The sequence below is a fragment of the Ambystoma mexicanum genome (assembly GCF_040938575.1).
Source record: "Ambystoma mexicanum isolate Mex_15411 chromosome 12 unlocalized genomic scaffold, UKY_AmexF1_1 Mex_chr12_unloc.1, whole genome shotgun sequence".
Lineage (NCBI taxonomy): Eukaryota > Metazoa > Chordata > Amphibia > Caudata > Ambystomatidae > Ambystoma > Ambystoma mexicanum.
In genome coordinates, this window is record NW_027182322.1 from 13501675 (window position 1) to 13529644 (window position 27970).

General features: G+C 35.9%; 9 non-coding genes across 9 annotated transcripts; all 9 read left to right on the top strand.

The window, feature by feature from the left end:
• Window positions 1–269: 269 nt before the first annotated feature.
• TRNAR-UCU (transfer RNA arginine (anticodon UCU)) lies at window positions 270–359 on the top strand. Its single transcript is given in 2 exon segments — window positions 270–306; window positions 324–359. It is a non-coding gene; the product is annotated as a tRNA-Arg (tRNA).
• Window positions 360–9458: 9099 nt separating this feature from the next.
• TRNAR-UCU (transfer RNA arginine (anticodon UCU)) lies at window positions 9459–9548 on the top strand. The gene is given in 2 exon segments: window positions 9459–9495; window positions 9513–9548. It is a non-coding gene; the product is annotated as a tRNA-Arg (tRNA).
• A 6804-nt stretch (window positions 9549–16352) lies between these two features.
• On the top strand, window positions 16353–16442 carry TRNAR-UCU (transfer RNA arginine (anticodon UCU)). Its single transcript is given in 2 exon segments — window positions 16353–16389; window positions 16407–16442. It is a non-coding gene; the product is annotated as a tRNA-Arg (tRNA).
• A 2203-nt stretch (window positions 16443–18645) lies between these two features.
• TRNAR-UCU (transfer RNA arginine (anticodon UCU)) lies at window positions 18646–18735 on the top strand. Its single transcript is given in 2 exon segments — window positions 18646–18682; window positions 18700–18735. It is a non-coding gene; the product is annotated as a tRNA-Arg (tRNA).
• A 676-nt stretch (window positions 18736–19411) lies between these two features.
• Window positions 19412–19501, top strand: TRNAR-UCU (transfer RNA arginine (anticodon UCU)). Its single transcript is given in 2 exon segments — window positions 19412–19448; window positions 19466–19501. It is a non-coding gene; the product is annotated as a tRNA-Arg (tRNA).
• Window positions 19502–21704: 2203 nt separating this feature from the next.
• On the top strand, window positions 21705–21794 carry TRNAR-UCU (transfer RNA arginine (anticodon UCU)). Its single transcript is given in 2 exon segments — window positions 21705–21741; window positions 21759–21794. It is a non-coding gene; the product is annotated as a tRNA-Arg (tRNA).
• A 676-nt stretch (window positions 21795–22470) lies between these two features.
• On the top strand, window positions 22471–22560 carry TRNAR-UCU (transfer RNA arginine (anticodon UCU)). Its single transcript is given in 2 exon segments — window positions 22471–22507; window positions 22525–22560. It is a non-coding gene; the product is annotated as a tRNA-Arg (tRNA).
• A 2199-nt stretch (window positions 22561–24759) lies between these two features.
• On the top strand, window positions 24760–24849 carry TRNAR-UCU (transfer RNA arginine (anticodon UCU)). Its single transcript is given in 2 exon segments — window positions 24760–24796; window positions 24814–24849. It is a non-coding gene; the product is annotated as a tRNA-Arg (tRNA).
• Window positions 24850–25524: 675 nt separating this feature from the next.
• TRNAR-UCU (transfer RNA arginine (anticodon UCU)) lies at window positions 25525–25614 on the top strand. Its single transcript is given in 2 exon segments — window positions 25525–25561; window positions 25579–25614. It is a non-coding gene; the product is annotated as a tRNA-Arg (tRNA).
• The last annotated feature ends 2356 nt before the right edge of the window (window positions 25615–27970 follow it).

Here is a 27970-nt window from a genome sequence, read left to right on the forward strand (position 1 = left end):
CTTTTCTATTAAGGTATGGAATTGTTGTCCAAACGTATTCAGTTTGCAAGAAAATACAGTAATACCCTATTCTCCGAATTTATCCCTAAAGGAACAAAGGTGTAGTTCAAGGTTTCACCCAGAAGTGTGATTCTTCTACAGACATTTTATGTTTCAGAAAACAATTATTCTTTCTTGTATCCCAGAAGGCTTGATAATATGATGTGAAGTAAACAATGGATTGACAAAACTTCGATCACCCCTTAATTTACGCAAATTGATTTTCATCTGGCTCTGTGGCGCAATGGATAGCGCGTTGGACTTCTAAGTGAATTGGCAAAGTCATTCAAAGGTTGTGGGTTCGAATCCCACCAGAGTCACATTTTTTACTTTCTTATTCAAACAAGGAACATTATGCATGTGAGGAATGTTTATTTTTGGCCGATGCTTTAATCTTAGTATTTGACCCAAGTTGAACCTATGTATCTAATACAGCATGCAACTGAATCGAAAGCAGTCTGCCTTCCATTGCAACAGGAACATATTGCTCATAAGCAATACAACATCACTGCCAGAAACTTGGCACTTTTCTAATGTATCCTTCCTTCAGAAACATTGTCTTTATAATAGCTGTAAATGAGATAGACCAAAAACACGACACCCTACACTCAGACATTTGTTTCTAGCGACATATAAAGTAAAATCTTCTTTCAAAGCTATTTATGGTATATTCTCTTTGTGTTTTTGTATTGTTAACCAATTGTATGTCTGCACTTTTTATCCAGTTCTTTTTTATTAAGGTATGGAATTGTTGTCCAAACATATTCACTTGGCAAGAAAATACTGTAATACCCTATTCTCTGAATTTCTCCCCAAGCGAACAAAGGTGCAGTTCAAGGTTTCACACAGAAGTGTGATTCTAGCTACAGACATTTTATGTTTCAGAAAACAATCATTCTTTCATGTATCCCAGAAGGCTTGATAATGTGATGTGAAGTAAACACTGGATTGACAAAACTTCGATCATCCCTTACTGTACGCAAGTGGATTTTCATCTGGCTTTGTTGCGCAATGGATGTTGGATTTCTAAGTGAATTGACAAAGTCATTCAAAGGTTGTGGGTTCGAATCCCACCAGAGTCGCATTTTTTACTTTCTTATTCAAACAAGGAACATTATGCATGTGAGGAATGTTTATTTTTGGCCGATGCTTTAATCTTAGTATTTGACCCAAGTTGAACCTATGTATCTAATACAGCATGCAACTGAATCAAAAGCAGTCTGCCTTCCATTGCAACAGGAACATATTGCTCATAAGCAATACAACATCACTGCCAGAAACTTGGCACTTTTCTAATGTATCCTTCGTTCAGAAACATTGTCTTTATAATAGCTGTAAATGAGATAGACCAAAAACACGACACCCTACACTCAGACATTTGTTTCTAGCGACATATAAAGTAAAATCTTCTTTCAAAGCTATTTATGGTATATTCTCTTTGTGTTTTTGTATTGTTAACCAATTGTATGTCTGCACTTTTTATCCAGTTCTTTTTTATTAAGGTATGGAATTGTTGTCCAAACCTATTCACTTGGCAAGAAAATACTGTAATACCCTATTCTCTGAATTTCTCCCCAAGCGAACAAAGGTGCAGTTCAAGGTTTCACACAGAAGTGTGATTCTTGCTACAGACATTTTATGTTTCAGAAAACAATAATTCTTTCATGTATCCCAGAAGGCTTGATAATGTGATGTGAAGTAAACACTGGATTGACAAAACTTCGATCATCCCTTACTGTACGCAAGTGGATTTGCATCTGGCTCTGTGGCGCAATGGATAGCGCGTTGGACTTCTAAGTGAATTGGCAAAGTCATTCAAAGCTTGTGGGTTCGAATCCCACCAGAGTCGCGTTTTTTACTTTCTTATTCAAACAAGGAACATTATGCATGTGAGGAATGTTTATTTTTGGCCGATGCTTTAATCTTAGTATTTGACCCAAGTTGAACCTATGTATCTAATACAGCATGCAACTGAATCAAAAGCAGTCTGCCTTCCATTGCAACAGGAACATATTGCTCATAAGCAATACAACATCACTGCCAGAAACTTTGCACTTTCCTAATGTATCCTTCCTTCAGAAACATTGTCTTTATAATAGCTGTAAATGAGATAGACCAAAACACGACACCCTACACTCAGACATTTGTTTCTAGCGACATATAAAGTAAAATCTTCTTTCAAAGCTATTTATGGTATATTCTCTTTGTGTTTTTGTATTGTTAACCAATTGTATGTCTGCATTTTTTATCCAGTTCTTTTTTATTAAGGTATGGAATTGTTGTCCAAACCTATTCACTTGGCAAGAAAATACAGTAATACCCTATTCTCTGAATTTCTCCCCAAGCGAACAAAGGTGCAGTTCAAGGTTTCACACAGAAGTGTGATTCTTGCTACAGACATTTTATGTTTCAGAAAACAATCATTCTTTCATGTATCCCAGAAGGCTTGATAATGTGATGTGAAGTAAACACTGGATTGACAAAACTTCGATCATCCCTTACTGTACGCAAGTGGATTTGCATCTGGCTCTGTGGCGCAATGGATAGCGCGTTGCACTTCTAAGTGAATTGGCAAAGTCATTCAAAGGTTGTGGGTTCGAATCCCACCAGAGTCGCATTTTTTACTTTCTTTTTCAAACAAGGAACATTATGCATGTGAGGAATGTCTATTTTTGGCCGATGCTTTAATCTTAGTATTTGACCCAAGTTGAACCTATGTATCTAATACAGCATGCAACTGAATCAAAAGCAGTCTGCCTTCCATTGCAACAGGAACATATTGCTCATAAGCAATACAACATCACTGCCAGAAACTTTGCACTTTCCTAATGTATCCTTCCTTCAGAAACATTGTCTTTATAATAGCTGTAAATGAGATAGACCAAAAACACGACACCCTACACTCAGACATTTGTTTCTAGCGACATATAAAGTAAAATCTTCTTTAAATGCTATTTATGGTATATTCTCTTTGTGTTTTTGTATTGTTAACCAATGGTATGTCTGCACTTTTTATCCAGTTCTTTTTTATTAAGGTATGGAATTGTTGTCCAAACCAATTCACTTGGCAAGAAAATACTGTAATACCCTATTCTCTGAATTTCTCCCCAAGCGAACAAAGGTGCAGTTCAAGGTTTCACACAGAAGTGTGATTCTTGCTACAGACATTTTATGTTTCAGAAAACAATCATTCTTTGATGTATCCCAGAAGGCTTGATAATATGATGTGAAGTAAACACTGGATTGACAAAACTTCGATCATCCCTTAATGTACGCAAGTTAACTTTCGTCTGGATCTGTGGCGGAATGGATAGCGCGTTGGACTTCTAAGTGAATTTGCAAAGTCATTCAAAGGTTGTGGGTTCGAATCCCACCAGAGTCGAATTTTTTACTTTCTTATTCAAACAAGGAACATTATGCATGTGAGGAATGTTTATTTTTGGCCGATGCTTTAATCTTAGTATTTGACCCAAGTTGAACCTATGTATCTAATACAGCATGCAACTGAATCAAAAGCAGTCTGCCTTCCATTGCAACAGGAACATATTGCTCATAAGCAATACAACATCACTACCAGAAACTTTGCACTTTCCTAATGTATCCTTCCTTCAGAAACATTGTCTTTATAATAGCTGTAAATGAGATAGACCAAAAACACGACACCCTACACTCAGACATTTGTTTCTAGCGACATATAAAGTAAAATCTTCTTTCAAAGCTATTTATGGTATATTCTCTTTGTGTTTTTGTATTGTTAACCAATTGTATGTCTGCACTTTTTATCCAGTTCTTTTTTATTAAGGTATGGAATTGTTGTCCAAACCTATTCACTTGGCAAGAAAATACTGTAATACCCTATTCTCTGAATTTCTCCCCAAGCGAACAAAGGTGCAGTTCAAGGTTTCACACAGAAGTGTGATTCTTGCTACAGACATTTTATGTTTCAGAAAACAATAATTCTTTCATGTATCCCAGAAGGCTTGATAATGTGATGTGAAGTAAACACTGGATTGACAAAACTTCGATCATCCCTTACTGTACGCAAGTGGATTTGCATCTGGCTCTGTGGCGCAATGGATAGCGCGTTGGACTTCTAAGTGAATTGGCAAAATCATTCAAAGCTTGTGGGTTCGAATCCCACCAGAGTCGCGTTTTTTACTTTCTTATTCAAACAAGGAACATTATGCATGTGAGGAATGTTTATTTTTGGCGATGCTTTAATCTTAGTATTTGACCCAAGTTGAACCTATGTATCTAATACAGCATGCAACTGAATCAAAAGCAGTCTGCCTTCCATTGCAACAGGAACATATTGCTCATAAGCAATACAACATCACTGCCAGAAACTTGGCACTTTTCTAATGTATCCTTCCTTCAGAAACATTGTCTTTATAATAGCTGTAAATGAGATAGACCAAAAACACGACACCCTACACTCAGACATTTGTTTCTAGCGACATATAAAGTAAAATCTTCTTTCAAAGCTATTTATGGTATATTCTCTTTGCGTTTTTGTATTGTTAACCAATTGTATGTCTGCACTTTTTATCCAGTTCTTTTTTATTAAGGTATGGAATTGTTGTCCAAACTTATTCAGTTTGCAAGAAAATACAGTAATACCCTATTCTCCGAATTTATCCCTAAAGGAACAAAGGTGCAGTTCAAGGTTTCACCCCGAACTGCGATTCTTGCTACAGACATTTTATGTTTCAGAAAACAATCATTCTTTCATGTATCCCAGAAGGCTTGATAATATGATGTGAAGTAAACACTGGATTGACAAAACTTCGATCATCCCTTAATGTACGAAAGTTGATTTTCATCTGGCTCTCTGGCGCAATCGATAGCGTGTTGGACTTCTAAGTGAATTGGCAAAGTCATTCAAAGGTTGTGGGTTTGAATCCCACCAGAGTCGCATTTTTTACTTTCTTATTCAAACAAGGAACATTATGCATGTGAGGAATGTCTATTTTTGGCCGATGCTTTAATCTTAGTATTTGACCCAAGTTGAACCTATGTATCTAATACAGCATGCAACTGAATCAAAAGCAGTCTGCCTTCCATTGCAACAGGAACATATTGCTCATAAGCAATACAACATCACTGCCAGAAACTTTGCACTTTCCTAATGTATCCTTCCTTCAGAAACATGGTCTTTATAACAGCTGTAAATGAGATAGACCAAAAACAAGACACCCTACACTCAGACATTTGTTTCTAGCGACATATAAAGTAAAATCTTCTTTCAAAGCTATTTATGGTATATTCTCTTTGTGTTTTTGTATTGTTAACCAATTGTATGGCTGCACTTTTTATCCAGTTCTTTTCTATTAAGGTATGGAATTGTTGTCCAAACGTATTCAGTTTGCAAGAAAATACAGTAATACCCTATTCTCCGAATTTATCCCTAAAGGAACAAAGGTGTAATTCAAGGTTTCACCCAGAAGTGTGATTCTTCTACAGACATTTTATGTTTCAGAAAACAATTATTCTTTCTTGTATCCCAGAAGGCTTGATAATATGATGTGAAGTAAACACTGGATTGACAAAACTTCGATCATCCCTTAATTTACGCAAGTTGATTTTCATCTGGCTCTGTGGCGCAATGGATAGCGCGTTGGACTTCTAAGTGAATTGGCAAAGTCATGCAAAGGTTGTGGGTGTGAATCCCACCAGAGTCGCATTTTTTACTTTCTTATTCAAACAAGGAACATTATGCACGTGAGGAATGTTTATTTTTGGCCGATGCTTTAATCTTAGTATTTGACCCAAGTTGAACCTATGTATCTGATACAGCATGCAACTGAATCAAAAGCAGTCTGCCTTCCATTGCAACAGGAACATATTGCTCATAAGCAATACAACATCACTGCCAGAAACATTGCACTTTCCTAATGTATCCTTCCTTCAGAAACATTGTCTTTATAATAGCTGTAAATGAGATAGACCAAAAACACGACACCCTACACTCAGACATTTGTTTCTAGCGACATATAAATAAAATCTTCTTTCAAAGCTATTTATGGTATATTCTCTTTGTGTTTTTGTATTGTTAACCAATTGTATGGCTGCACTTTTTATCCAGTTCTTTTCTATTAAGGTATGGAATTGTTGTCCAAACGTATTCAGTTTGCAAGAAAATACAGTAATACCCTATTCTCCGAATTTATCCCTAAAGGAACAAAGGTGTAGTTCAAGGTTTCACCCAGAAGTGTGATTCTTCTACAGACATTTTATGTTTCAGAAAACAATTATTCTTTCTTGTATCCCAGAAGGCTTGATAATATGATGTGAAGTAAACACTGGATTGACAAAACTTTGATCATTCCTTAATTTACGCAAGTTGATTTTCATCTGGCTCTGTGGCGCAATGCATAGCACGTTGGACTTCTAAGTGAATTGGCAAAGTCATTCAAAGGTTGTGGGTTCGAATCCCACCAGAGTCGCATTTTTTACTTTCTTATTCAAACAAGGAACATTATGCATGTGAGGAATGTTTATTTTTGGCCGATGCTTTAATCTTAGTATTTGACCCAAGTTGAACCTATGTATCTAATACAGCATGCAACTGAATCAAAAGCAGTCTGCCTTCCATTGCAACAGGAACATATTGCTCATAAGCAATACAACATTACTGCCACAAACTTGGCACTTTTCTAATGTATCCTTCCTTCAGAAACATTGTCTTTATAATAGCTGTAAATGAGATAGACCAAAAACACGACACCCTACACTCAGACTTTTGTTTCTAGCGACATATAAAGTAAAATCTTCTTTCAAAGCTATTTATGGTATATTCTCTTTGTGTTTTTGTATTGTTAACCAATTGTATGGCTGCACTTTTTATCCAGTTCTTTTCTATTAAGGTATGGAATTGTTGTCCAAACGTATTCAGTTTGCAAGAAAATACAGTAATACCCTATTCTCCGAATTTATCCCTAAAGGAACAAAGGTGTAATTCAAGGTTTCACCCAGAAGTGTGATTCTTCTACAGACATTTTATGTTTCAGAAAACAATTATTCTTTCTTGTATCCCAGAAGGCTTGATAATATGATGTGAAGTAAACACTGGATTGACAAAACTTCGATCATCCCTTAATTTACGCAAGTTGATTTTCATCTGGCTCTGTGGCGCAATGGATAGCGCGTTGGACTTCTAAGTGAATTGGCAAAGTCATGCAAAGGTTGTGGGTGTGAATCCCACCAGAGTCGCATTTTTTACTTTCATATTTAAACAAGGAACATTATGCACGTGAGGAATGTTTATTTTTGGCCGATGCTTTAATCTTAGTATTTGACCCAAGTTGAACCTATGTATCTGATACAGCATGCAACTGAATCAAAAGCAGTCTGCCTTCCATTGCAACAGGAACATATTGCTCATAAGCAATACAACATCACTGCCAGAAACATTGCACTTTCCTAATGTATCCTTCCTTCAGAAACATTGTCTTTATAATAGCTGTAAATGAGATAGACCAAAAACACGACACCCTACACTCAGACATTTGTTTCTAGCGACATATAAATAAAATCTTCTTTCAAAGCTATTTATGGTATATTCTCTTTGTGTTTTTGTATTGTTAACCAATTGTATGGCTGCACTTTTTATCCAGTTCTTTTCTATTAAGGTATGGAATTGTTGTCCAAACGTATTCAGTTTGCAAGAAAATACAGTAATACCCTATTCTCCGAATTTATCCCTAAAGGAACAAAGGTGTAGTTCAAGGTTTCACCCAGAAGTGTGATTCTTCTACAGACATTTTATGTTTCAGAAAACAATTATTCTTTCTTGTATCCCAGAAGGCTTGATAATATGATGTGAAGTAAACACTGGATTGACAAAACTTTGATCATTCCTTAATTTACGCAAGTTGATTTTCATCTGGCTCTGTGGCGCAATGCATAGCGCGTTGGACTTCTAAGTGAATTGGCAAAGTCATTCAAAGGTTGTGGGTTCGAATCCCACCAGAGTCGCATTTTTTACTTTCTTATTCAAACAAGGAACATTATGCATGTGAGGAATGTTTATTTTTGGCCGATGCTTTAATCTTAGTATTTGACCCAAGTTGAACCTATGTATCTAATACAGCATGCAACTGAATCAAAAGCAGTCTGCCTTCCATTGCAACAGGAACATATTGCTCATAAGCAATACAACATTACTGCCACAAACTTGGCACTTTTCTAATGTATCCTTCCTTCAGAAACATTGTCTTTATAATAGCTGTAAATGAGATAGACCAAAAACACGACACCCTACACTCAGACTTTTGTTTCTAGCGACATATAAAGTAAAATCTTCTTTCAAAGCTATTTATGGTATATTCTCTTTGTGTTTTTGTATTGTTAACCAATTGTATGTCTGCACTTTTTATCCAGTTCTTTTTTATTAAGGTATGGAATTGTTGTCCAAACCAATTCATTTGGCAAGAAAATACTGTAATACCCTATTCTCTGAATTTCTCCCCAAGCGAACAAAGGTGTAGTTCAAGGTTTCACCCAGAAGTGTGATTCTTCTACAGACATTTTATGTTTCAGAAAACAATTATTCTTTCTTGTATCCCAGAAGGCTTGATAATATGATGTGAAGTAAACATTGGATTGACAAAACTTCGATCATCCCTTACTGTACGCAAGTGGATTTTTATCTGGCTCTGTGGCGCAATGGATAGTGTGTTGGACTTCTAAGTGAACGTGCAAAGTCATTCAAAGGTTGTGGGTTTGAATCCCACCAGAGTAGCATTTTTGACTTTCTTATTCAAACAAGGAACATTATGCATGTGAGGAATGTCTATTTTTGGCCGATGCTTTAATCTTAGTATTTGACCCAAGTTGAACCTATGTATCTAATACAGCATGCAACTGAATCAAAAGCAGTCTGCCTTCCATTGCAACAGGAACATATTGCTCATAAGCAATACAACATCACTGCCAGAAACTTTGCACTTTCCTAATGTATCCTTCCTTCAGAAACATTGTCTTTATAATAGCTGTAAATGAGATAGACCAAAAACACGACACCCTACACTCAGACATTTGTTTCTAGCGACATATAAAGTAAAATCTTCTTTCAAAGCTATTTATGGTATATTCTCTTTGTGTTTTTGTATTGTTAACCAATTGTATGGCTGCACTTTTTATCCAGTTCTTTTCTATTAAGGTATGGAATTGTTGTCCAAACGTATTCAGTTTGCAAGAAAATACAGTAATACCCTATTCTCCGAATTTATCCCTAAAGGAACAAAGGTGTAGTTCAAGGTTTCACCCAGAAGTGTGATTCTTCTACAGACATTTTATGTTTCAGAAAACAATTATTCTTTCTTGTATCCCAGAAGGCTTGATAATATGATGTGAAGTAAACAATGGATTGACAAAACTTCGATCACCCCTTAATTTACGCAAATTGATTTTCATCTGGCTCTGTGGCGCAATGGATAGCGCGTTGGACTTCTAAGTGAATTGGCAAAGTCATTCAAAGGTTGTGGGTTCGAATCCCACCAGAGTCGCATTTTTTACTTTCTTTTTCAAACAAGGAACATTATGCATGTGAGGAATGTCTATTTTTGGCCGATGCTTTAATCTTAGTATTTGACCCAAGTTGAACCTATGTATCTAATACAGCATGCAACTGAATCAAAAGCAGTCTGCCTTCCATTGCAACAGGAACATATTGCTCATAAGCAATACAACATCACTGCCAGAAACTTTGCACTTTCCTAATGTATCCTTCCTTCAGAAACATTGTCTTTATAATAGCTGTAAATGAGATAGACCAAAAACACGACACCCTACACTCAGACATTTGTTTCTAGCGACATATAAAGTAAAATCTTCTTTAAATGCTATTTATGGTATATTCTCTTTGTGTTTTTGTATTGTTAACCAATGGTATGTCTGCACTTTTTATCCAGTTCTTTTTTATTAAGGTATGGAATTGTTGTCCAAACCAATTCACTTGGCAAGAAAATACTGTAATACCCTATTCTCTGAATTTCTCCCCAAGCGAACAAAGGTGCAGTTCAAGGTTTCACACAGAAGTGTGATTCTTGCTACAGACATTTTATGTTTCAGAAAACAATCATTCTTTGATGTATCCCAGAAGGCTTGATAATATGATGTGAAGTAAACACTGGATTGACAAAACTTCGATCATCCATTAATGTACGCAAGTTAACTTTCGTCTGGATCTGTGGCGGAATGGATAGCGCGTTGGACTTCTAAATGAATTTGCAAAGTCATTCAAAGGTTGTGGGTTCGAATCCCACCAGAGTCGAATTTTTTACTTTCTTATTCAAACAAGGAACATTATGCATGTGAGGAATGTTTATTTTTGGCCGATGCTTTAATCTTAGTATTTGACCCAAGTTGAACCTATGTATCTAATACAGGATGCAACTGAATCAAAAGCAGTCTGCCTTCCATTGCAACAGGAACATATTGCTCATAAGCAATACAACATCACTGCCAGAAACTTTGCACTTTCCTAATGTATCCTTCCTTCAGAAACATTGTCTTTATAATAGCTGTAAATGAGATAGACCAAAAACACGACACCCTACACTCAGACATTTGTTTCTAGCGACATATAAAGTAAAATCTTCTTTCAAAGCTATTTATGGTATATTCTCTTTGTGTTTTTGTATTGTTAACCAATTGTATGTCTGCACTTTTTATCCAGTTCTTTTTTATTAAGGTATGGAATTGTTGTCCAAACCTATTCACTTGGCAAGAAAATACTGTAATACCCTATTCTCTGAATTTCTCCCCAAGCGAACAAAGGTGCAGTTCAAGGTTTCACACAGAAGTGTGATTCTTGCTACAGACATTTTATGTTTCAGAAAACAATAATTCTTTCATGTATCCCAGAAGGCTTGATAATGTGATGTGAAGTAAACACTGGATTGACAAAACTTCGATCATCCCTTACTGTACGCAAGTGGATTTGCATCTGGCTCTGTGGCGCAATGGATAGCGCGTTGGACTTCTAAGTGAATTGGCAAAATCATTCAAAGCTTGTGGGTTCGAATCCCACCAGAGTCGCGTTTTTTACTTTCTTATTCAAACAAGGAACATTATGCATGTGAGGAATGTTTATTTTTGGCGATGCTTTAATCTTAGTATTTGACCCAAGTTGAACCTATGTATCTAATACAGCATGCAACTGAATCAAAAGCAGTCTGCCTTCCATTGCAACAGGAACATATTGCTCATAAGCAATACAACATCACTGCCAGAAACTTGGCACTTTTCTAATGTATCCTTCCTTCAGAAACATTGTCTTTATAATAGCTGTAAATGAGATAGACCAAAAACACGACACCCTACACTCAGACATTTGTTTCTAGCGACATATAAAGTAAAATCTTCTTTCAAAGCTATTTATGGTATATTCTCTTTGTGTTTTTGTATTGTTAACCAATTGTATGTCTGCACTTTTTATCCAGTTCTTTTTTATTAAGGTATGGAATTGTTGTCCAAACTTATTCAGTTTGCAAGAAAATACAGTAATACCCTATTCTCCGAATTTATCCCTAAAGGAACAAAGGTGCAGTTCAAGGTTTCACCCCGAACTGCGATTCTTGCTACAGACATTTTATGTTTCAGAAAACAATCATTCTTTCATGTATCCCAGAAGGCTTGATAATATGATGTGAAGTAAACACTGGATTGACAAAACTTCGATCATCCCTTAATGTACGAAAGTTGATTTTCATCTGGCTCTCTGGCGCAATCGATAGCGTGTTGGACTTCTAAGTGAATTGGCAAAGTCATTCAAAGGTTGTGGGTTTGAATCCCACCAGAGTCGCATTTTTTACTTTCTTATTCAAACAAGGAACATTATGCATGTGAGGAATGTCTATTTTTGGCCGATGCTTTAATCTTAGTATTTGACCCAAGTTGAACCTATGTATCTAATACAGCATGCAACTGAATCAAAAGCAGTCTGCCTTCCATTGCAACAGGAACATATTGCTCATAAGCAATACAACATCACTGCCAGAAACTTTGCACTTTCCTAATGTATCCTTCCTTCAGAAACATGGTCTTTATAACAGCTGTAAATGAGATAGACCAAAAACAAGACACCCTACACTCAGACATTTGTTTCTAGCGACATATAAAGTAAAATCTTCTTTCAAAGCTATTTATGGTATATTCTCTTTGTGTTTTTGTATTGTTAACCAATTGTATGGCTGCACTTTTTATCCAGTTCTTTTCTATTAAGGTATGGAATTGTTGTCCAAACGTATTCAGTTTGCAAGAAAATACAGTAATACCCTATTCTCCGAATTTATCCCTAAAGGAACAAAGGTGTAATTCAAGGTTTCACCCAGAAGTGTGATTCTTCTACAGACATTTTATGTTTCAGAAAACAATTATTCTTTCTTGTATCCCAGAAGGCTTGATAATATGATGTGAAGTAAACACTGGATTGACAAAACTTCGATCATCCCTTAATTTACGCAAGTTGATTTTCATCTGGCTCTGTGGCGCAATGGATAGCGCGTTGGACTTCTAAGTGAATTGGCAAAGTCATGCAAAGGTTGTGGGTGTGAATCCCACCAGAGTCGCATTTTTTACTTTCTTATTCAAACAAGGAACATTATGCACGTGAGGAATGTTTATTTTTGGCCGATGCTTTAATCTTAGTATTTGACCCAAGTTGAACCTATGTATCTGATACAGCATGCAACTGAATCAAAAGCAGTCTGCCTTCCATTGCAACAGGAACATATTGCTCATAAGCAATACAACATCACTGCCAGAAACATTGCACTTTCCTAATGTATCCTTCCTTCAGAAACATTGTCTTTATAATAGCTGTAAATGAGATAGACCAAAAACACGACACCCTACACTCAGACATTTGTTTCTAGCGACATATAAATAAAATCTTCTTTCAAAGCTATTTATGGTATATTCTCTTTGTGTTTTTGTATTGTTAACCAATTGTATGGCTGCACTTTTTATCCAGTTCTTTTCTATTAAGGTATGGAATTGTTGTCCAAACGTATTCAGTTTGCAAGAAAATACAGTAATACCCTATTCTCCGAATTTATCCCTAAAGGAACAAAGGTGTAGTTCAAGGTTTCACCCAGAAGTGTGATTCTTCTACAGACATTTTATGTTTCAGAAAACAATTATTCTTTCTTGTATCCCAGAAGGCTTGATAATATGATGTGAAGTAAACACTGGATTGACAAAACTTTGATCATTCCTTAATTTACGCAAGTTGATTTTCATCTGGCTCTGTGGCGCAATGCATAGCACGTTGGACTTCTAAGTGAATTGGCAAAGTCATTCAAAGGTTGTGGGTTCGAATCCCACCAGAGTCGCATTTTTTACTTTCTTATTCAAACAAGGAACATTATGCATGTGAGGAATGTTTATTTTTGGCCGATGCTTTAATCTTAGTATTTGACCCAAGTTGAACCTATGTATCTAATACAGCATGCAACTGAATCAAAAGCAGTCTGCCTTCCATTGCAACAGGAACATATTGCTCATAAGCAATACAACATTACTGCCACAAACTTGGCACTTTTCTAATGTATCCTTCCTTCAGAAACATTGTCTTTATAATAGCTGTAAATGAGATAGACCAAAAACACGACACCCTACACTCAGACTTTTGTTTCTAGCGACATATAAAGTAAAATCTTCTTTCAAAGCTATTTATGGTATATTCTCTTTGTGTTTTTGTATTGTTAACCAATTGTATGGCTGCACTTTTTATCCAGTTCTTTTCTATTAAGGTATGGAATTGTTGTCCAAACGTATTCAGTTTGCAAGAAAATACAGTAATACCCTATTCTCCGAATTTATCCCTAAAGGAACAAAGGTGTAATTCAAGGTTTCACCCAGAAGTGTGATTCTTCTACAGACATTTTATGTTTCAGAAAACAATTATTCTTTCTTGTATCCCAGAAGGCTTGATAATATGATGTGAAGTAAACACTGGATTGACAAAACTTCGATCATCCCTTAATTTACGCAAGTTGATTTTCATCTGGCTCTGTGGCGCAATGGATAGCGCGTTGGACTTCTAAGTGAATTGGCAAAGTCATGCAAAGGTTGTGGGTGTGAATCCCACCAGAGTCGCATTTTTTACTTTCATATTTAAACAAGGAACATTATGCACGTGAGGAATGTTTATTTTTGGCCGATGCTTTAATCTTAGTATTTGACCCAAGTTGAACCTATGTATCTGATACAGCATGCAACTGAATCAAAAGCAGTCTGCCTTCCATTGCAACAGGAACATATTGCTCATAAGCAATACAACATCACTGCCAGAAACATTGCACTTTCCTAATGTATCCTTCCTTCAGAAACATTGTCTTTATAATAGCTGTAAATGAGATAGACCAAAAACACGACACCCTACACTCAGACATTTGTTTCTAGCGACATATAAATAAAATCTTCTTTCAAAGCTATTTATGGTATATTCTCTTTGTGTTTTTGTATTGTTAACCAATTGTATGGCTGCACTTTTTATCCAGTTCTTTTCTATTAAGGTATGGAATTGTTGTCCAAACGTATTCAGTTTGCAAGAAAATACAGTAATACCCTATTCTCCGAATTTATCCCTAAAGGAACAAAGGTGTAGTTCAAGGTTTCACCCAGAAGTGTGATTCTTCTACAGACATTTTATGTTTCAGAAAACAATTATTCTTTCTTGTATCCCAGAAGGCTTGATAATATGATGTGAAGTAAACACTGGATTGACAAAACTTTGATCATTCCTTAATTTACGCAAGTTGATTTTCATCTGGCTCTGTGGCGCAATGCATAGCACGTTGGACTTCTAAGTGAATTGGCAAAGTCATTCAAAGGTTGTGGGTTCGAATCCCACCAGAGTCGCATTTTTTACTTTCTTATTCAAACAAGGAACATTATGCATGTGAGGAATGTTTATTTTTGGCCGATGCTTTAATCTTAGTATTTGACCCAAGTTGAACCTATGTATCTAATACAGCATGCAACTGAATCAAAAGCAGTCTGCCTTCCATTGCAACAGGAACATATTGCTCATAAGCAATACAACATTACTGCCACAAACTTGGCACTTTTCTAATGTATCCTTCCTTCAGAAACATTGTCTTTATAATAGCTGTAAATGAGATAGACCAAAAACACGACACCCTACACTCAGACTTTTGTTTCTAGCGACATATAAAGTAAAATCTTCTTTCAAAGCTATTTATGGTATATTCTCTTTGTGTTTTTGTATTGTTAACCAATTGTATGTCTGCACTTTTTATCCAGTTCTTTTTTATTAAGGTATGGAATTGTTGTCCAAACCAATTCATTTGGCAAGAAAATACTGTAATACCCTATTCTCTGAATTTCTCCCCAAGCGAACAAAGGTGTAGTTCAAGGTTTCACCCAGAAGTGTGATTCTTCTACAGACATTTTATGTTTCAGAAAACAATTATTCTTTCTTGTATCCCAGAAGGCTTGATAATATGATGTGAAGTAAACATTGGATTGACAAAACTTCGATCATCCCTTACTGTACGCAAGTGGATTTTTATCTGGCTCTGTGGCGCAATGGATAGTGTGTTGGACTTCTAAGTGAACGTGCAAAGTCATTCAAAGGTTGTGGGTTTGAATCCCACCAGAGTAGCATTTTTGACTTTCTTATTCAAACAAGGAACATTATGCATGTGAGGAATGTCTATTTTTGGCCGATGCTTTAATCTTAGTATTTGACCCAAGTTGAACCTATGTATCTAATACAGCATGCAACTGAATCAAAAGCAGTCTGCCTTCCATTGCAACAGGAACATATTGCTCATAAGCAATACAACATCACTGCCAGAAACTTTGCACTTTCCTAATGTATCCTTCCTTCAGAAACATTGTCTTTATAATAGCTGTAAATGAGATAGACCAAAAACACGACACCCTACACTCAGACATTTGTTTCTAGCGACATATAAAGTAAAATCTTCTTTCAAAGCTATTTATGGTATATTCTCTTTGTGTTTTTGTATTGTTAACCAATTGTATGGCTGCACTTTTTATCCAGTTCTTTTCTATTAAGGTATGGAATTGTTGTCCAAACGTATTCAGTTTGCAAGAAAATACAGTAATACCCTATTCTCCGAATTTATCCCTAAAGGAACAAAGGTGTAGTTCAAGGTTTCACCCAGAAGTGTGATTCTTCTACAGACATTTTATGTTTCAGAAAACAATTATTCTTTCTTGTATCCCAGAAGGCTTGATAATATGATGTGAAGTAAACAATGGATTGACAAAACTTCGATCACCCCTTAATTTACGCAAATTGATTTTCATCTGGCTCTGTGGCGCAATGGATAGCGCGTTGGACTTCTAAGTGAATTGGCAAAGTCATTCAAAGGTTGTGGGTTCGAATCCCACCAGAGTCACATTTTTTACTTTCTTATTCAAACAAGGAACATTATGCATGTGAGGAATGTTTATTTTTGGCCGATGCTTTAATCTTAGTATTTGACCCAAGTTGAACCTATGTATCTAATACAGCATGCAACTGAATCGAAAGCAGTCTGCCTTCCATTGCAACAGGAACATATTGCTCATAAGCAATACAACATCACTGCCAGAAACTTGGCACTTTTCTAATGTATCCTTCCTTCAGAAACATTGTCTTTATAATAGCTGTAAATGAGATAGACCAAAAACACGACACCCTACACTCAGACATTTGTTTCTAGCGACATATAAAGTAAAATCTTCTTTCAAAGCTATTTATGGTATATTCTCTTTGTGTTTTTGTATTGTTAACCAATTGTATGTCTGCACTTTTTATCCAGTTCTTTTTTATTAAGGTATGGAATTGTTGTCCAAACATATTCACTTGGCAAGAAAATACTGTAATACCCTATTCTCTGAATTTCTCCCCAAGCGAACAAAGGTGCAGTTCAAGGTTTCACACAGAAGTGTGATTCTAGCTACAGACATTTTATGTTTCAGAAAACAATCATTCTTTCATGTATCCCAGAAGGCTTGATAATGTGATGTGAAGTAAACACTGGATTGACAAAACTTCGATCATCCCTTACTGTACGCAAGTGGATTTTCATCTGGCTTTGTTGCGCAATGGATGTTGGATTTCTAAGTGAATTGACAAAGTCATTCAAAGGTTGTGGGTTCGAATCCCACCAGAGTCGCATTTTTTACTTTCTTATTCAAACAAGGAACATTATGCATGTGAGGAATGTTTATTTTTGGCCGATGCTTTAATCTTAGTATTTGACCCAAGTTGAACCTATGTATCTAATACAGCATGCAACTGAATCAAAAGCAGTCTGCCTTCCATTGCAACAGGAACATATTGCTCATAAGCAATACAACATCACTGCCAGAAACTTGGCACTTTTCTAATGTATCCTTCGTTCAGAAACATTGTCTTTATAATAGCTGTAAATGAGATAGACCAAAAACACGACACCCTACACTCAGACATTTGTTTCTAGCGACATATAAAGTAAAATCTTCTTTCAAAGCTATTTATGGTATATTCTCTTTGTGTTTTTGTATTGTTAACCAATTGTATGGCTGCACTTTTTATCCAGTTCTTTTTTATTAAGGTATGGAATTGTTGTCCAAACGTATTCAGTTTGCAAGAAAATACAGTAATACCCTATTCTCCGAATTTATCCCTAAAGGAAGAAAGGTGTAGTTCAAGGTTTCACCCAGAAGTGTGATTCTTCTACAGACATTTTATGTTTCAGAAAACAATTATTCTTTCTTGTATCGCAGAAGGCTTGATAATATGATGTGAAGTAAACACTGGATTGACAAAACTTCGATCATCCCTTACTGTACTCAAGTGGATTTTCATCTGGCTCTGTGGCGCAATGGATAGCGCGTTGGATTTCTAAGTGAATTGGCAAAGTCATTCAAAGGTTGTGGGTTCGATCCCACCAGAGTTGCATTTTTTACTTTCTTATTCAAACAAGGAACATTATGCATGTGAGGAATGTTTATTTTTGGCCGATGCTTTAATCTTAGTATTTGACCCAAGTTGAACCTATGTATCTAATACAGCATGCAACTGAATCGAAAGCAGTCTGCCTTCCATTGCAACAGGAACATATTGCTCATAAGCAATACAACATCACTGCCAGAAACTTGGCACTTTTCTAATGTATCTTTCCTTCAGAAACATTGTCTTTATAATAGCTGTAAATGAGATAGACCAAAAACACGACACCCTACACTCAGACATTTGTTTCTAGCGACATATAAAGTAAAATCTTCTTTCAAAGCTATTAATGGTATATTCTCTTTGTGTTTTTGTATTGTTAACCAATTGTATGGCTGCACTTTTTATCCAGTTCTTTTCTATTAAGGTATGGAATTGTTGTCCAAACGTATTCAGTTTGCAAGAAAATACAGTAATACCCTATTCTCCGAATTTATCCCTAAAGGAACAAAGGTGTAGTTCAAGGTTTCACCCAGAAGTGTGATTCTTCTACAGACATTTTATGTTTCAGAAAACAATTATTCTTTCTTGTATCCCAGAAGGCTTGATAATATGATGTGAAGTAAACAATGGATTTGCAAAAATTCGATCATCCCTTAATTTACGCAAATTGTTTTTCATCTGGCTCTGTGGCGCAATGGATAGCGCGTTGGACTTCTAAGTGAATTGGCAAAGTCATTCAAAGGTTGTGGGTTCGAATCCCACCAGAGTTGCATTTTTTACTTTCTTATTCAAACAAGGAACATTATGCATGTGAGGAATGTTTATTTTTGGCCGATGCTTTAATCTTAGTATTTGACCCAAGTTGAACCTATGTATCTAATACAGCATGCAACTGAATCAAAAGCAGTCTGCCTTCCATTGCAACAGGAACATATTGCTCATAAGCAATACAACATCACTGCCAGAAACTTTGCACTTTCCTAATGTATCCTTCCTTCAGAAACATTGTCTTTATAATAGCTGTAAATGAGATAGACCAAAAACACGACACCCTACACTCAGACATTTGTTTCTAGCGACATATAAAGTAAAATCTTCTTTCAAAGCTATTTATGGTATATTCTCTTTGTGTTTTTGTATTGTTAACCAATTGTATGGCTGCACTTTTTATCCAGTTCTTTTCTATTAAGGTATGGAATTGTTGTCCAAACGTATTCAGTTTGCAAGAAAATACAGTAATACCCTATTCTCCGAATTTATCCCTAAAGGAACAAAGGTGTAGTTCAAGGTTTCACCCAGAAGTGTGATTCTTCTACAGACATTTTATGTTTCAGAAAACAATTATTCTTTCTTGTATCCCAGAAGGCTTGATAATATGATGTGAAGTAAACAATGGATTGACAAAACTTCGATCACCCCTTATTTTACGCAAATTGATTTTCATCTGGCTCTGTGGCGCAATGGATAGCGCGTTGGACTTCTAAGTGAATTGGCAAAGTCATTCAAAGGTTGTGGGTTCGAATCCCACCAGAGTCACATTTTTTACTTTCTTATTCAAACAAGGAACATTATGCATGTGAGGAATGTTTATTTTTGGCCGATGCTTTAATCTTAGTATTTGACCCAAGTTGAACCTATGTATCTAATACAGCATGCAACTGAATCGAAAGCAGTCTGCCTTCCATTGCAACAGGAACATATTGCTCATAAGCAATACAACATCACTGCCAGAAACTTGGCACTTTTCTAATGTATCCTTCCTTCAGAAACATTGTCTTTATAATAGCTGTAAATGAGATAGACCAAAAACACGACACCCTACACTCAGACATTTGTTTCTAGCGACATATAAAGTAAAATCTTCTTTCAAAGCTATTTATGGTATATTCTCTTTGTGTTTTTGTATTGTTAACCAATTGTATGTCTGCACTTTTTATCCAGTTCTTTTTTATTAAGGTATGGAATTGTTGTCCAAACATATTCACTTGGCAAGAAAATACTGTAATACCCTATTCTCTGAATTTCTCCCCAAGCGAACAAAGGTGCAGTTCAAGGTTTCACACAGAAGTGTGATTCTAGCTACAGACATTTTATGTTTCAGAAAACAATCATTCTTTCATGTATCCCAGAAGGCTTGATAATGTGATGTGAAGTAAACACTGGATTGACAAAACTTCGATCATCCCTTACTGTACGCAAGTGGATTTTCATCTGGCTTTGTTGCGCAATGGATGTTGGATTTCTAAGTGAATTGACAAAGTCATTCAAAGGTTGTGGGTTCGAATCCCACCAGAGTCGCATTTTTTACTTTCTTATTCAAACAAGGAACATTATGCATGTGAGGAATGTTTATTTTTGGCCGATGCTTTAATCTTAGTATTTGACCCAAGTTGAACCTATGTATCTAATACAGCATGCAACTGAATCAAAAGCAGTCTGCCTTCCATTGCAACAGGAACATATTGCTCATAAGCAATACAACATCACTGCCAGAAACTTGGCACTTTTCTAATGTATCCTTCGTTCAGAAACATTGTCTTTATAATAGCTGTAAATGAGATAGACCAAAAACACGACACCCTACACTCAGACATTTGTTTCTAGCGACATATAAAGTAAAATCTTCTTTCAAAGCTATTTATGGTATATTCTCTTTGTGTTTTTGTATTGTTAACCAATTGTATGGCTGCACTTTTTATCCAGTTCTTTTTTATTAAGGTATGGAATTGTTGTCCAAACGTATTCAGTTTGCAAGAAAATACAGTAATACCCTATTCTCCGAATTTATCCCTAAAGGAAGAAAGGTGTAGTTCAAGGTTTCACCCAGAAGTGTGATTCTTCTACAGACATTTTATGTTTCAGAAAACAATTATTCTTTCTTGTATCGCAGAAGGCTTGATAATATGATGTGAAGTAAACACTGGATTGACAAAACTTCGATCATCCCTTACTGTACTCAAGTGGATTTTCATCTGGCTCTGTGGCGCAATGGATAGCGCGTTGGATTTCTAAGTGAATTGGCAAAGTCATTCAAAGGTTGTGGGTTCGATCCCACCAGAGTTGCATTTTTTACTTTCTTATTCAAACAAGGAACATTATGCATGTGAGGAATGTTTATTTTTGGCCGATGCTTTAATCTTAGTATTTGACCCAAGTTGAACCTATGTATCTAATACAGCATGCAACTGAATCGAAAGCAGTCTGCCTTCCATTGCAACAGGAACATATTGCTCATAAGCAATACAACATCACTGCCAGAAACTTGGCACTTTTCTAATGTATCTTTCCTTCAGAAACATTGTCTTTATAATAGCTGTAAATGAGATAGACCAAAAACACGACACCCTACACTCAGACATTTGTTTCTAGCGACATATAAAGTAAAATCTTCTTTCAAAGCTATTAATGGTATATTCTCTTTGTGTTTTTGTATTGTTAACCAATTGTATGGCTGCACTTTTTATCCAGTTCTTTTCTATTAAGGTATGGAATTGTTGTCCAAACGTATTCAGTTTGCAAGAAAATACAGTAATACCCTATTCTCCGAATTTATCCCTAAAGGAACAAAGGTGTAGTTCAAGGTTTCACCCAGAAGTGTGATTCTTCTACAGACATTTTATGTTTCAGAAAACAATTATTCTTTCTTGTATCCCAGAAGGCTTGATAATATGATGTGAAGTAAACAATGGATTTGCAAAAATTCGATCATCCCTTAATTTACGCAAATTGTTTTTCATCTGGCTCTGTGGCGCAATGGATAGCGCGTTGGACTTCTAAGTGAATTGGCAAAGTCATTCAAAGGTTGTGGGTTCGAATCCCACCAGAGTTGCATTTTTTACTTTCTTATTCAAACAAGGAACATTATGCATGTGAGGAATGTTTATTTTTGGCCGATGCTTTAATCTTAGTATTTGACCCAAGTTGAACCTATGTATCTAATACAGCATGCAACTGAATCAAAAGCAGTCTGCCTTCCATTGCAACAGGAACATATTGCTCATAAGCAATACAACATCACTGCCAGAAACTTTGCACTTTCCTAATGTATCCTTCCTTCAGAAACATTGTCTTTATAATAGCTGTAAATGAGATAGACCAAAAACACGACACCCTACACTCAGACATTTGTTTCTAGCGACATATAAAGTAAAATCTTCTTTCAAAGCTATTTATGGTATATTCTCTTTGTGTTTTTGTATTGTTAACCAATTGTATGGCTGCACTTTTTATCCAGTTCTTTTCTATTAAGGTATGGAATTGTTGTCCAAACGTATTCAGTTTGCAAGAAAATACAGTAATACCCTATTCTCCGAATTTATCCCTAAAGGAACAAAGGTGTAGTTCAAGGTTTCACCCAGAAGTGTGATTCTTCTACAGACATTTTATGTTTCAGAAAACAATTATTCTTTCTTGTATCCCAGAAGGCTTGATAATATGATGTGAAGTAAACAATGGATTGACAAAACTTCGATCACCCCTTAATTTACGCAAATTGATTTTCATCTGGCTCTGTGGCGCAATGGATAGCGCGTTGGACTTCTAAGTGAATTGGCAAAGTCATTCAAAGGTTGTGGGTTCGAATCCCACCAGAGTCACATTTTTTACTTTCTTATTCAAACAAGGAACATTATGCATGTGAGGAATGTTTATTTTTGGCCGATGCTTTAATCTTAGTATTTGACCCAAGTTGAACCTATGTATCTAATACAGCATGCAACTGAATCGAAAGCAGTCTGCCTTCCATTGCAACAGGAACATATTGCTCATAAGCAATACAACATCACTGCCAGAAACTTGGCACTTTTCTAATGTATCCTTCCTTCAGAAACATTGTCTTTATAATAGCTGTAAATGAGATAGACCAAAAACACGACACCCTACACTCAGACATTTGTTTCTAGCGACATATAAAGTAAAATCTTCTTTCAAAGCTATTTATGGTATATTCTCTTTGTGTTTTTGTATTGTTAACCAATTGTATGTCTGCACTTTTTATCCAGTTCTTTTTTATTAAGGTATGGAATTGTTGTCCAAACATATTCACTTGGCAAGAAAATACTGTAATACCCTATTCTCTGAATTTCTCCCCAAGCGAACAAAGGTGCAGTTCAAGGTTTCACACAGAAGTGTGATTCTAGCTACAGACATTTTATGTTTCAGAAAACAATCATTCTTTCATGTATCCCAGAAGGCTTGATAATGTGATGTGAAGTAAACACTGGATTGACAAAACTTCGATCATCCCTTACTGTACGCAAGTGGATTTTCATCTGGCTTTGTTGCGCAATGGATGTTGGATTTCTAAGTGAATTGACAAAGTCATTCAAAGGTTGTGGGTTCGAATCCCACCAGAGTCGCATTTTTTACTTTCTTATTCAAACAAGGAACATTATGCATGTGAGGAATGTTTATTTTTGGCCGATGCTTTAATCTTAGTATTTGACCCAAGTTGAACCTATGTATCTAATACAGCATGCAACTGAATCAAAAGCAGTCTGCCTTCCATTGCAACAGGAACATATTGCTCATAAGCAATACAACATCACTGCCAGAAACTTGGCACTTTTCTAATGTATCCTTCGTTCAGAAACATTGTCTTTATAATAGCTGTAAATGAGATAGACCAAAAACACGACACCCTACACTCAGACATTTGTTTCTAGCGACATATAAAGTAAAATCTTCTTTCAAAGCTATTTATGGTATATTCTCTTTGTGTTTTTGTATTGTTAACCAATTGTATGGCTGCACTTTTTATCCAGTTCTTTTTTATTAAGGTATGGAATTGTTGTCCAAACGTATTCAGTTTGCAAGAAAATACAGTAATACCCTATTCTCCGAATTTATCCCTAAAGGAAGAAAGGTGTAGTTCAAGGTTTCACCCAGAAGTGTGATTCTTCTACAGACATTTTATGTTTCAGAAAACAATTATTCTTTCTTGTATCGCAGAAGGCTTGATAATATGATGTGAAGTAAACACTGGATTGACAAAACTTCGATCATCCCTTACTGTACGCAAGTGGATTTTCATCTGGCTTTGTTGCGCAATGGATGTTGGATTTCTAAGTGAATTGACAAAGTCATTCAAAGGTTGTGGGTTCGAATCCCACCAGAGTCGCATTTTTTACTTTCTTATTCAAACAAGGAACATTATGCATGTGAGGAATGTTTATTTTTGGCCGATGCTTTAATCTTAGTATTTGACCCAAGTTGAACCTATGTATCTAATACAGCATGCAACTGAATCAAAAGCAGTCTGCCTTCCATTGCAACAGGAACATATTGCTCATAAGCAATACAACATCACTGCCAGAAACTTGGCACTTTTCTAATGTATCCTTCCTTCAGAAACATTGTCTTTATAATAGCTGTAAATGAGATAGACCAAAAACACGACACCCTACACTCAGACATTTGTTTCTAGCGACATATAAAGTAAAATCTTCTTTCAAAGCTATTTATGGTATATTCTCTTTGTGTTTTTGTATTGTTAACCAATTGTATGGCTGCACTTTTTATCCAGTTCTTTTTTATTAAGGTATGGAATTGTTGTCCAAACGTATTCAGTTTGCAAGAAAATACAGTAATACCCTATTCTCCGAATTTATCCCTAAAGGAACAAAGGTGTAGTTCAAGGTTTCACCCAGAAGTGTGATTCTTCTACAGACATTTTATGTTTCAGAAAACAATTATTCTTTCTTGTATCCCAGAAGGCTTGATAATATGATGTGAAGTAAACAATGGATTTGCAAAAATTCGATCATCCCTTAATTTACGCAAATTGATTTTCATCTGGCTCTGTGGCGCAATGGATAGCGCGTTGGACTTCTAAGTGAATTGGCAAAGTCATTCAAAGGTTGTGGGTTCGAATCCCACCAGAGTTACATTTTTTACTTTCTTATTCAAACAAGGAACATTATGCATGTGAGGAATGTTTATTTTTGGCCGATGCTTTAATCTTAGTATTTGACCCAAGTTGAACCTATGTATCTAATACAGCATGCAACTGAATCAAAAGCAGTCTGCCTTCCATTGCAACAGGAACATATTGCTCATAAGCAATACAACATCACTGCCAGAAACTTGCCACTTTTCTAATGTATCCTTCCTTCAGAAACATTGTCTTTATAATAGCTGTAAATGAGATAGACCAAAACACGACACCCTACACTCAGACATTTGTTTCTAGCGACATATAAAGTAAAATCTTCTTTCAAAGCTATTTATGGTATATTCTCTTTGTGTTTTTGTATTGTTAACCAATTGTATGGCTGCACTTTTTATCCAGTTCTTTTCTATTAAGGTACGGAATTGTTGTCCAAACGTATTCAGTTTGCAAGAAAATACAGTAATACCCTATTCTCCGAATTTATCCCTAAAGGAACAAAGGTGTAGTTCAAGGTTTCACCCAGAAGTGTGATTCTTCTACAGACATTTTATGTTTCAAAAAACAATTATTCTTTCTTGTATCCCAGAAGGCTTGATAATATGATGTGAAGTAAACAATGGATTGACAAAACTTCGATCACCCCTTAATTTACGCAAATTGATTTTCATCTGGCTCTGTGGCGCAATGGATAGCGCGTTGGACTTCTAAGTGAATTGGCAAAGTCATTCAAAGGTTGTGGGTTCGAATCCCACCAGAGTCACATTTTTTACTTTCTTATTCAAACAAGGAACATTATGCATGTGAGGAATGTTTATTTTTGGCCGATGCTTTAATCTTAGTATTTGACCCAAGTTGAACCTATGTATCTAATACAGCATGCAACTGAATCGAAAGCAGTCTGCCTTCCATTGCAACAGGAACATATTGCTCATAAGCAATACAACATCACTGCCAGAAACTTGGCACTTTTCTAATGTATCCTTCCTTCAGAAACATTGTCTTTATAATAGCTGTAAATGAGATAGACCAAAAACACGACACCCTACACTCAGACATTTGTTTCTAGCGACATATAAAGTAAAATCTTCTTTCAAAGCTATTTATGGTATATTCTCTTTGTGTTTTTGTATTGTTAACCAATTGTATGTCTGCACTTTTTATCCAGTTCTTTTTTATTAAGGTATGGAATTGTTGTCCAAACATATTCACTTGGCAAGAAAATACTGTAATACCCTATTCTCTGAATTTCTCCCCAAGCGAACAAAGGTGCAGTTCAAGGTTTCACACAGAAGTGTGATTCTAGCTACAGACATTTTATGTTTCAGAAAACAATCATTCTTTCATGTATCCCAGAAGGCTTGATAATGTGATGTGAAGTAAACACTGGATTGACAAAACTTCGATCATCCCTTACTGTACGCAAGTGGATTTTCATCTGGCTTTGTTGCGCAATGGATGTTGGATTTCTAAGTGAATTGACAAAGTCATTCAAAGGTTGTGGGTTCGAATCCCACCAGAGTCGCATTTTTTACTTTCTTATTCAAACAAGGAACATTATGCATGTGAGGAATGTTTATTTTTGGCCGATGCTTTAATCTTAGTATTTGACCCAAGTTGAACCTATGTATCTAATACAGCATGCAACTGAATCAAAAGCAGTCTGCCTTCCATTGCAACAGGAACATATTGCTCATAAGCAATACAACATCACTGCCAGAAACTTGGCACTTTTCTAATGTATCCTTCGTTCAGAAACATTGTCTTTATAATAGCTGTAAATGAGATAGACCAAAAACACGACACCCTACACTCAGACATTTGTTTCTAGCGACATATAAAGTAAAATCTTCTTTCAAAGCTATTTATGGTATATTCTCTTTGTGTTTTTGTATTGTTAACCAATTGTATGTCTGCACTTTTTATCCAGTTCTTTTTTATTAAGGTATGGAATTGTTGTCCAAACTTATTCAGTTTGCAAGAAAATACTGTAATACCCTATTCTCTGAATTTCTCCCCAAGCGAACAAAGGTGCAGTTCAAGGTTTCACACAGAAGTGTGATTCTAGCTACAGACATTTTATGTTTCAGAAAACAATCATTCTTTCATGTATCCCAGAAGGCTTGATAATGTGATGTGAAGTAAACACTGGATTGACAAAACTTCGATCATCCCTTACTGTACGCAAGTGGATTTGCATCTGGCTCTGTGGCGCAATGGATAGCGCGTTGGACTTCTAAGTGAATTGGCAAAGTCATTCAAAGCTTGTGGGTTCGAATCCCACCAGAGTCGCGTTTTTTACTTTCTTATTCAAACAAGGAACATTATGCATGTGAGGAATGTTTATTTTTGGCCGATGCTTTAATCTTAGTATTTGACCCAAGTTGAACCTATGTATCTAATACAGCATGCAACTGAATCAAAAGCAGTCTGCCTTCCATTGCAACAGGAACATATTGCTCATAAGCAATACAACATCACTGCCAGAAACTTGGCACTTTTCTAATGTATCCTTCCTTCAGAAACATTGTCTTTATAATAGCTGTAAATGAGATAGACCAAAAACACGACACCCTACACTCAGACATTTGTTTCTAGCGACATATAAAGTAAAATCTTCTTTCAAAGCTATTTATGGTATATTCTCTTTGTGTTTTTGTATTGTTAACCAATTGTATGTCTGCACTTTTTATCCAGTTCTTTTTTATTAAGGTATGGAATTGTTGTCCAAACTTATTCAGTTTGCAAGAAAATACAGTAATACCCTATTCTCCGAATTTATCCCTAAAGGAACAAAGGTGCAGTTCAAGGTTTCACCCCGAACTGCGATTCTTGCTACAGACATTTTATGTTTCAGAAAACAATCATTCTTTCATGTATCCCAGAAGGCTTGATAATATGATGTGAAGTAAACACTGGATTGACAAAACTTCGATCATCCCTTAATGTATGAAAGTTGATTTTCATCTGGCTCTCTGGCGCAATCGATAGCGTGTTGGACTTCTAAGTGAATTGGCAAAGTCATTCAAAGGTTGTGGGTTTGAATCCCACCAGAGTCGCATTTTTTACTTTCTTATTCAAACAAGGAACATTATGCATGTGAGGAATGTCTATTTTTG